Genomic DNA, 9,890 nt, shown 5'->3' with positions numbered 1-9,890 from the left:
TTTTTACTTGAGATTTTAGGTCCAATGTTTAAATTTATCAATATAAAGCATTTATTGACAAACTTTAATACGTGTCAAAATCTGTGAAAAGTCCCCTTTAAAGGGATCTTTTCGCGGTTTGGTAAATTGACAAAATTGAAAAAAGTTGTTTCAGATTCGCAAATTTTCGTTTTAGTTATGATATTTGTGAGGAAACACTATAACTGAACATTTACCATAGTCCAATATAGCCATTATAAGTATCTTTTGACGATTTGAAAACCTAAAAATTATAAAGCGTTGCAACGCGAAACGATTGAATAATTTGGAGAGTTCTGTTGTTGTCGTTTAAATTTACTAAACTACGAAGATTGCTTATATATAATATTTTATGCACACATAAAAGATTTTATGTCATTGTACGATTTCTTAATTGTTGAACATTATATTGGTCCAAGCCTTATATTTAATTACTTGTGTATAACCTCAGTGTGGGGTCACATGGGCTCTTTTAACCAATCAAATTCAGTGTTGGCCATTGTGGCCCTTTGTATCCTTTTAGACTAACGAGGAATCCAATATGGTCGAAATTAACAATTACGCTCTTAAGCGATACTTCCAAGGATTAATTTTAATAGGATATGATGCCGTTTCATTCCGTTTATGTGAAGGATTATCTCTCGTTGTACGAAGACTTACACCAATGGTGTTATCCCGTGTGATACTAAGTTTAAAGGGCAGTTGAACGAGTACACATGCTTATCACTATCAGTGCCGTGTGCAGAAAACTTTGCGACGTATACGCAGTCTACCGTGAAAGGTTTCCAAGATGGCGGCGCCCACAGCGTAATTAGCGCATATCGCCAGTCACTGTTTTTATGCTGATCAGCTACACAGTTGTCGCTGCCCTATATCAGTCATACTGATTCAGTTCAGATAAGTATTCAAATATCGTGTTAACATTTGTGCCTGACTTTAAGTTCTGGCTGTTTAAATTATTATTTTTTCTGCCTTTTTAAGAATGATGATCAATTCGGGTCAGCTCTATATATCTTGTATATTTATTATTGTCTTATTTAATTTAAAGTTCAGCCTGGGCTTATACTTTATGAATATTTACGACACATTTGTATTGTCAGTTTAGCTGGGTTTCCCACTGTCACATTAACAGATGTCTTCACGTTTTTATGAAATAAACAATGAAACACCCTTTCATTTTAGTCTATATTACCATACCTCATTTATATGGTCAACGTGTGTATTTTAAAATTCTTGTGATGTGTTTTGTTGTGCTATTGTTGTTCATGTTTTCTTTATGGCAATTATTTGGTCGTAATATTTTCATTAACATATCCTTGTTAAGTCTGTAACTACTAAAAACTATAAGTAATTTTAATATTCTTAAAAGCTTCATATTCATATATATATATATATATATATCAATCTTATTTGTATGTGGTGTGGTGTGTCTTATAGTCACAATGTAATTTTAACCTTCAAGTTTTGTCTTGTAGTCACATCTGGTCAGTCTATTTGTGACTTGTAGTCACAATAGTTCACATAAGGTTATACCCAAGGAGTGTCCGTAAAGGTGACCGGTAGCTGCAGAATCCCCCAGCCCGAGCCAGAGAACAGAAATATCCTTTCACGTATCCTTCAGTTAATGAAAAAGCGTGTCTTTATGATGCCAAAAACTTGCTGAAGTTTCTTTCTACATTTTTATTTATCAAACTATTTTCCATTATTATACTTTCATTAATGCTTCATAAGTGTAATATCTATCAATTTTATTTTTTTTTATATCAATTTTATGTACAGGTATATGTTTTGTAAACACATTTTGATTTATATAATTATATACATAGGTGTTTCATCAAATAAGCAAGTTTCAGGTTTCAAGTATTTGTGTACGTATAACATTTGTGCTCAGTATAAGCAAGACATATGTATTTGTATCTATCTAAAACACACTCTAGTGTTATTGTCACTAAAAGCCATGCTCGCTATTTAATATACTATCATTTACCGGTATGTGTCTTTATGTACTTAAGTCATGAACAATGTGAATCATATTCACAATCTTGAACTCGTGGGTTATATACTGTATGAATTATAAAAAAGCGGCTCTTCTTAACATTTGATAATGTTTTCGACTCACAGTATATTTTACAATAGGATTTTGGAGACAATTATTTATAATCTCTTTAGCAATATTAATGTAATTTTTGTTATCTGTCATTATATTTTCAAGATTATACCAAGTTTAAATCATTTTAATCATCTGTTCTGTATGCTGCTGGTTTTATAATATATGCACGCTGTTAGTTATCATTTCAGGCCATGCCTACCTCTCAACACCGCAATACAAAGGACCTGTCCGCTGGCTGGCACTTCCTGTACAAGTACTACAAAGGGGCGATAAGGCACGTTCCCAGCCCTTCCTTTGAACACTACATTAACCTGCCTACCTCTCAACACCCCAATACAGAGGACCTGTCCGCTGGCTGGCACTTCCTGTACAAGTACTACAATGGGACGATAAGGCACGTTTTCAGCCCTTCCTATCGAACACTACATTAAACCACGAAGGACCAGAACGAACAATTACGGCTAGAAACAGGAAGACTTCACTCTTCAGAACATTGTGTTTTATCTAGTGATCTTCAGTTTTTTAGTTTTATATGTCATACTTATACATTTTTAATGTTATGTCCGATTATAGTTATCAGCTCAGGCTGATACTAATGGTTTAGTTCTCTCCGAAGTAAGTATGTATATGCCTGATTAAAATTTTTTCAGTTTAGACTGATATTGATGTTATAGTTCTCTACGAAGGAACTATTTTTATGCAGGCCTTGATTATATTTTTCAATATTCGGCCTGATTTTGCTTATACCGTTCAGGCTGATATTGTTGTTATAGTTCTCTACGCAGGAACTATGTTTATGAAGGCCTTGCTTATTCATTTTTCAATATTTGGCCTGATTTTGCTTATACCGTTCAGGCTGATATTGTTATTATAGTTCTCTACGCAGAACTATGTTTATGCAGGCCTTGCTTATTTATTTTTCAATATTTGGCCTGATTTTGCTTATACCGTTCAGGCTGATATTGTTATTATAGTTCTCTACGCAGAACAATATTATAGTTCTCTACGCAGAACTATGTTTATGCAGGCCTTGCTTTTATATTTTCCATTATTCAGCCTGATTTTAGTTATACCGTTCAGGCTGATATGGATGTTATAGTTCTCTACGCAGAACTATTTTTATGCAGGCCTTGCTTATTATTATTTTCCAATATTCAGCCTGAGTTTAGTTGGACCGTTCAGGCCGATATTGATATTTTAGTTCTCTACGCAGAACTATGTTTATGCAGGCCTTGCTTATTATTATTTTCCAATATTCAGCCTGATTTTAGTTGGACTGTTCAGGCCGATATTGATATCTTAGTTCTCTACGAAGGAACTATGTTTATGCAGGCTTTGCGTATTATATTTTACAATATTCAGCCTGATTTTAGTTGGACCGTTCAGGCCGATATTGAGACTTTAGTTCTCTACGAAGGAATTATATTTATTCAGGCTGTGCATATATTTCTCTATATTCAAACTGATTTTCAGTATTCCATTCAGGCTGATATTGATGTTATGGTTCTCTACGAAGGAACTATGTTTTATGCAACCCTTGCTTATATTTTTCAGTATTCTTCCTGATTTTAGTTATTCCGTTCAGGACGATATTGAGGATATAGTTCTCTACGAAGGAACTAAATTTATGCATGATTTTAGTTATTCAGTTCAGTCCATGCTTATATTTTTCAATATTCTGCAGGATTTTAGTTATTCAGTTTAGGCTGATATTGATACTATAGTTCTCTACGAAGGAGCTATTTTACCTAAGTTGGGTACCAGATCAGGTCATGCTTGTACTTCTTACATGTTCCGTCTGATTCAGATATCTGGACATGCCATGCATATATTTATCTTTTAATTTCTGCCCAGTCAGGCATCGTTGGGGTTTACACTACCCCTCTAACTAAACTTATTTCTATTTCTTATGACCAAAGTTTTTAACTTATTTTCCCTGTTTTTCTTATTGGTATGTGCCAATTTTACCGTATATGCCAATCTTAACGGGTAGTTATTCTAACAGTTCTAGTGTCAACACATCTTTCCCATTATAAACCTGTGTGTTGGCGTATTATACGAATAAAATTGCCTTCTGCCCGATAATCTTCATCTCCCAAAAGATGCTTCTGGGTCTAAGATTTTGAAGCTACTGTTGGGCATATTAGTTTTTCATATCTCTGAGTTAAAGGGAATGTCGCCCCACAGGGATCTGCCACATCCCTATGTAAATAATCATGCTCCACTAAGTCACACCAAATAAGATCAATACGTTTCCTAGGTTTTGTCCTCGAAAGCCATTACATATATATTTTCCATCATAATCCATTACCCTTTTTACTTTGCTTACTCATAAGCGATAATCGTTAGCCCAGTTCTTTCACGTTTTAAATCACGGGCTTGTTACCCGAGCTGTTCCATATGGTTATTCCCTCAGATATTCCTCTGGATTATTGGTATTTGTTGTATATGTCTCTTTAACTGTCTGCCAGTTTACATCTGCAGCCCAATTGTTTATTAAATTTTGATTGGTCGCTCTTTTTCAAGTACATTCCGAATCTTACTTTTGTCAAGGTTTTTCATATTATGTATATATGTTAACTGACAGTTTATTGTTCTAATGGTCTTTTACTCATTTACTGGTACATGAACTTCATGCCAATGCTGGTTGTCTGTCGGTTCCAAACCACAGCTCCATAGTTGTACTACACAGTACATTATTGCTTTCCCTGTTTATGTGTTACAATTATTAATTTGCTTTTGTTGTGTTGCTTGACTGTTTATGTTTAACCAACAGTTTAATCCCGCAGGTAACCTTTTACCTATTACCAAGGTCTGTTATTAAGGCAATGTTTGTCTTTTTTATCTCATTGTCTGATAGTTTAAGAATGCAGTTCCATTGTTTTACTATATGATTGCTTACTCCTGTATGGGTACATATTTTTACTTTTGTTGTTCTGCTGTACAATCTATGTTTACCTGATAGGTAAAGGGTTCAGATTGTATTTAAAATTTTACCAATACCCTTTATTCAAGCCAATATGTGTTAAATACTTTTCATATGTTGTCTGATGGTTAAGGGCAGCCCCTACATTGTTTTACAATGGGTTCATGATATCATACTACTTAACCACTACATTTTAATATTTTGCTTCGTCAGGTTCTTGTACATTTCAGGTTAATCTTATAGTTTAAAGCTGCACATTCATTTTCACCTCTTAACAGGTACCTGTACTTAGTCTTAATTCCAAAATCTGTTGTATACATCTGTTTGGTCATCTTGTTGGTTTCAGGCCGCAGCTCCATTGTATAACATATTATTGTTTACTTTCTTATCGATACAGGTAATTTTTCACCTATAACAAAGGCCAGTAATTAGGGCCATATCTGTTGTATATATCTCCTATGCATGATGGTTTAGGGCCACAGATCCATTGTTTTCCTATATTATTGCCTACTTTTTACCGTTACATCTTTTTTATATTTATTTTCGTTGCTTTGCTTTACAATTTATGTTAACCTGACAGTTTAAGGCTGCAGGTAATTTTTCATTTATTAATAAGGCTGCTGTTTAAGGCAAGTATCTGTTGCTTATATCTCCTATGTTGTCTGGCGGTTTAGTGCTCGGATCGGGGATTATACTATATTATTGATTGCCTACTCTTTTACCGGTACGTTGTCTTATTTTATGGTGTGTTGCTTTGCCGTACAATTTATGTTTACCTGACAGTTTTAGGCTGCAAGCAAACGTTTCACCTTTTAACAAGGCTGTTTATTAAAGCCATTATTTGTTGGATATATCCCCTATGTTGTATGACAGTTTAAGGCCGCAGATACATGTTGTTTGTTTTTTTCTTCATGATTGCTTACTCCTTTAAGTGGGCATCTTTACTTTTGTTGTTTTGCTGTAAAAGTTACGTTTCCCTGACAGTTAAAGGCTGCAGGTAGTCTTTCACCAGTTTTACTAGCGCTTTTACTTTATACAAATATTGGTTGTTTTATGTCTGACTGGTTAAGGTCGCAGCTCCAATTATTTACATATAGGTCTAAGTCAATTTTGTTGACAATTAGGTTAAGCAGTTCTTATTAACACTGCTTTTTTCTGGCAGTGTTTTTCTTATGGAGCATACACATATAATTAAGTTATGCTTATTCTAGTGATCGTTGAACACCAATCCTATTGTTTTCAATTAATTTACTTCACTAGGTTTTATAATTTGTTATTAATTAGCAGATGGATGATTTAAGCCTAGGGGCTCTTAACAAATCAAAGCTTATAATGCTTATTTGTCCTTAATTTTCACATATCTGACCTTAATCGTAATGCTACGTTTATATTCATTCAGGAGCAACTACCCCCTTTTCGAATTGCGGTCCTCTCCCGTACTTCATGGGCGGCGGGGTTCCCGCTCCGGTCCCCTTTGTGGCGTGTTTTTACCACCCATTATGCCTTTCTGGAAAGAATCTGTTCTATTTTTATCTTTTTTATGGCATTTTATAATAAATGCCCGTTTTCAATCAACAATATTGTGTTTGTTCTTTCCTTCAAGTCATACGAGTCCGTCCGGTCTATGACCTTTTCATTACCACGAGGACAATACATAAATAATATTTTATGCACACATAAAAGATTTTATGTCATTGTACGATTTCTTAATTGTTGAACATTATATTGGTCCAAGCCTTATATTTAATTACTTGTGTATAACCTCAGTGTGGGGTCACATGGGCTCTTTTAACCAATCAAATTCAGTGTTGGCCATTGTGGCCCTTTGTATCCTTTTAGACTAACGAGGAATCCAATATGGTCGAAATTAACAACCCACCTCCACCCCTTCTCCGCCATAAGGTTTTGACTCCCGTACTATGTATGTTTTTACCTGTGTGTAAAACACATTTGTTTCTTATTTTACTGTTATACGCATCAAATATTTTTCTTTTATACTTATTTTGGGCGTGTTTTTCCCGCCGTCATCACATTCAAATTCTTGTTTTTGTATGTGTATATACGCGTGGCGTGTTTTTACCACCCATTATGCCTTTCTGGAAAGAATCTGTTCTATTTTTATCTTTTTTATGGCATTTTATAATAAATGCCCGTTTTCAATCAACAATATTGTGTTTGTTCTTTCCTTCAAGTCATACGAGTCCGTCCGGTCTATGACCTTTTCATTACCACGAGGACAATACATAAAAGGTATAAAATACTCTAACTGTGTATATTCGGCGGAATAGCCGAGAGGGCTTGTGCGTTTTTACTTCAGACTAATTCCAGGACTCCGGCGGTCACTGGTTCGAGCCCTGGTACCGGCTACTTTTTTTTCCTTTTTTAAATGTTATTCTTGATTTTTTACTGGAGCTTTTAAGATCCAATGTTTACATTTATCAATATAAATCATTTAATGAAAAACTTCAAAATATGCCAAAATCTGTGAAAAGGCCCCTTTAATCTTTCTGAAGTATCTTTCAATATACAATAAAAATCTTTCCAATTCGCTATACAATGCAAACGTATTTGTAGAGGATTTATCATTAAAAACCCATTTACAAAACAGTGTGCCCTTTCTATAGTATCACATTGATCATAACCCAAAACTTCCGAACAGTAATTTATGACTGATAGTACATAAAATTCAAACAGATTGAACATTATATTTTTTGTATTTTGTTATTCTTAATAAAATAATAGTGCATATCAGGATCGTTATCCTTTTTTTCGCACGTGTTCGTAGCTAGAGCGAATGATCCACCGCTGGTAAGCACAACCCCTAAGTCGTTGAAAAATGTAAAGACTTTTACTTCTTGGTAATTATAAAACCATTTGTCGTTTACACCTACCCTCCTACCTTACGAACCATCGTTACTTTAGTGTTTATGCCCCCGGTAGCGTGGCATATAGCAGTCGCGCTGTCCGTTCGTCATTTCGGCATTCAGTTTCCCGGAGGATATTGACGCAACACTTTCAGATAATGAGCTGAGCCGTTTCACCACTCTTTTGAGTTATTCGCCTCTTTAAAGCGTGATTTTCGAATACCACATTTTTTTCCGAAATACGTTCTGCCGTATTTACCTTAAAAAATGGTAGTATCGAGGTAAGACATATAAAATTTCCATTTCCGTTAACACATTAATGTTTAATAAGTATACCATCTCCGCAATGTCGCAGAAGACACCCATTTTACGTAGTACTTGTTGTCCCGTAATCGTTCATAGTTCATAGACGACACATAGTTACTAATAATGTTCATTACTCTTAAATTACCGGTGTGTAGCCTATCATTCGATATCTCGTCATGCGCGAATTGCCAAGATGACGAGATTTGCATTAACTACCATTTTCTCGTGTCACGCATGGGACAAGTCGGTCCCTCTCTATTTTATCGGTTTCTCTGCATAATATAGGATAAAATATTCAACAACACCATGTATCAGTTTCTAGTCCAATTTAATGTCTAACATACTTAATATTTTCGGTTATACAAATACAGTCTGATAGCTACATGATCGTATCTTTCTCGATCCGTACACCTCCAAGTCTAAACGCTAACTCAACCGCGGAGTGCCGCTCTCCTTCCAAACATCCCCATTTTGCCCCCAAATTAACTTGCATATTTTTCTTTTAAACTTTTGATTGGTCCTCAGCTAGTATGGTTATTATTCATTGGTTGATTCGTCAGAATATTCTAGAAGGAACACTTTTTCATGTATTCACTTGCTTGGCGGATATACTAAAATTTAATCAATATATATTGGTACTAATCAATTTTTATTGATATAGAGTAATTCTGTTACTTTCGTCAGTACTATAACTTTTGTACCCCAGACAATAGGTGACCTTTTCATCTGTGCTGTTTTTTGACCATGAGTGTTACTTATAATCTCGTATCTATATGCCGACTCTGGACTCAATGTGTTCTTATTTGGATTTATTCAGGTCTGACTTTCCATGTTATTGATTCCAATTATACCCCACCCTGAGTGTGTTTGCTTTCTTACTTTAAATAAATCTTAACCAGGTCTTAGTTTTGTAAATACCTCCCATTATTAATTGTTCAGACTTTATCTTAACATTGCATATATACATTATTTGAATATACATATTATCCTTTTTAATTTCTATCGTAAGAATAAAGTCATAAGAATAAACGATAAACGATATGTTTGCATACTCGCTACTGATATACTTGTCAATATTTCGTACATAAAGAAAACCCAAATATTTCACCCAATTTCTCATCATTATTTGACACAACTTATCCTCTCAATTTGATTTTTATGTATTTTAGGATACAGAAAAATCTTTAAGAATGTAAGTATGGAAGTAAACGAAAACATATTAACACATACGATGAAAAAATCAAACACGCAAACATGAAAACATAAGTGACGAAAACATATATATGATGAAAATCTGCATATTATTAATGAAATTTTTATCGAATGTTTCTGCTGAAATAATAAAACGTCGGAATATTTAAATAGTCAATGTCAATCACAATGACGTGGAATGCGTCACTGATTTGGGAAATCCAATACGAATAGTGTCCATTTTTGACATCTTCGCTGGAGGCGATGTGGCGTCTAGGTGAAGAGATGAGACATCTGGTTGTAGATGGTAACATGCAGTCGATTGAAGACGTCGGCTTCCGAATGAAGACGATGATGGTCGGTCGGAGAAGCTGTTGGTCCTCGGCTGTTGCACGATTTAGAATACTTCAAACGTTTATTATATATAGTTCTGGAGAATGTCTGCATTCATGACTGTAGTATTATAATTAGTGTG

At 34.6% G+C, this 9,890-nt stretch overlaps 1 long non-coding RNA gene across 1 annotated transcript; it reads left to right on the top strand.

The window, feature by feature from the left end:
• Positions 1-366: 366 nt before the first annotated feature.
• LOC127875425 (uncharacterized) lies at positions 367-7,221 on the top strand. Its single transcript, XR_008047404.1, has 2 exons — positions 367-1,886; positions 2,317-7,221. It is a non-coding gene; the product is annotated as an uncharacterized LOC127875425 (long non-coding RNA).
• The last annotated feature ends 2,669 nt before the right edge of the window (positions 7,222-9,890 follow it).

Source organism: Dreissena polymorpha, chromosome 3 (genome assembly GCF_020536995.1).
Source record: "Dreissena polymorpha isolate Duluth1 chromosome 3, UMN_Dpol_1.0, whole genome shotgun sequence".
Lineage (NCBI taxonomy): Eukaryota > Metazoa > Mollusca > Bivalvia > Myida > Dreissenidae > Dreissena > Dreissena polymorpha.
The sequence above is the reverse complement of the archived record's forward strand: the minus strand, read 5'-3'. Positions and strand labels throughout refer to the sequence as shown.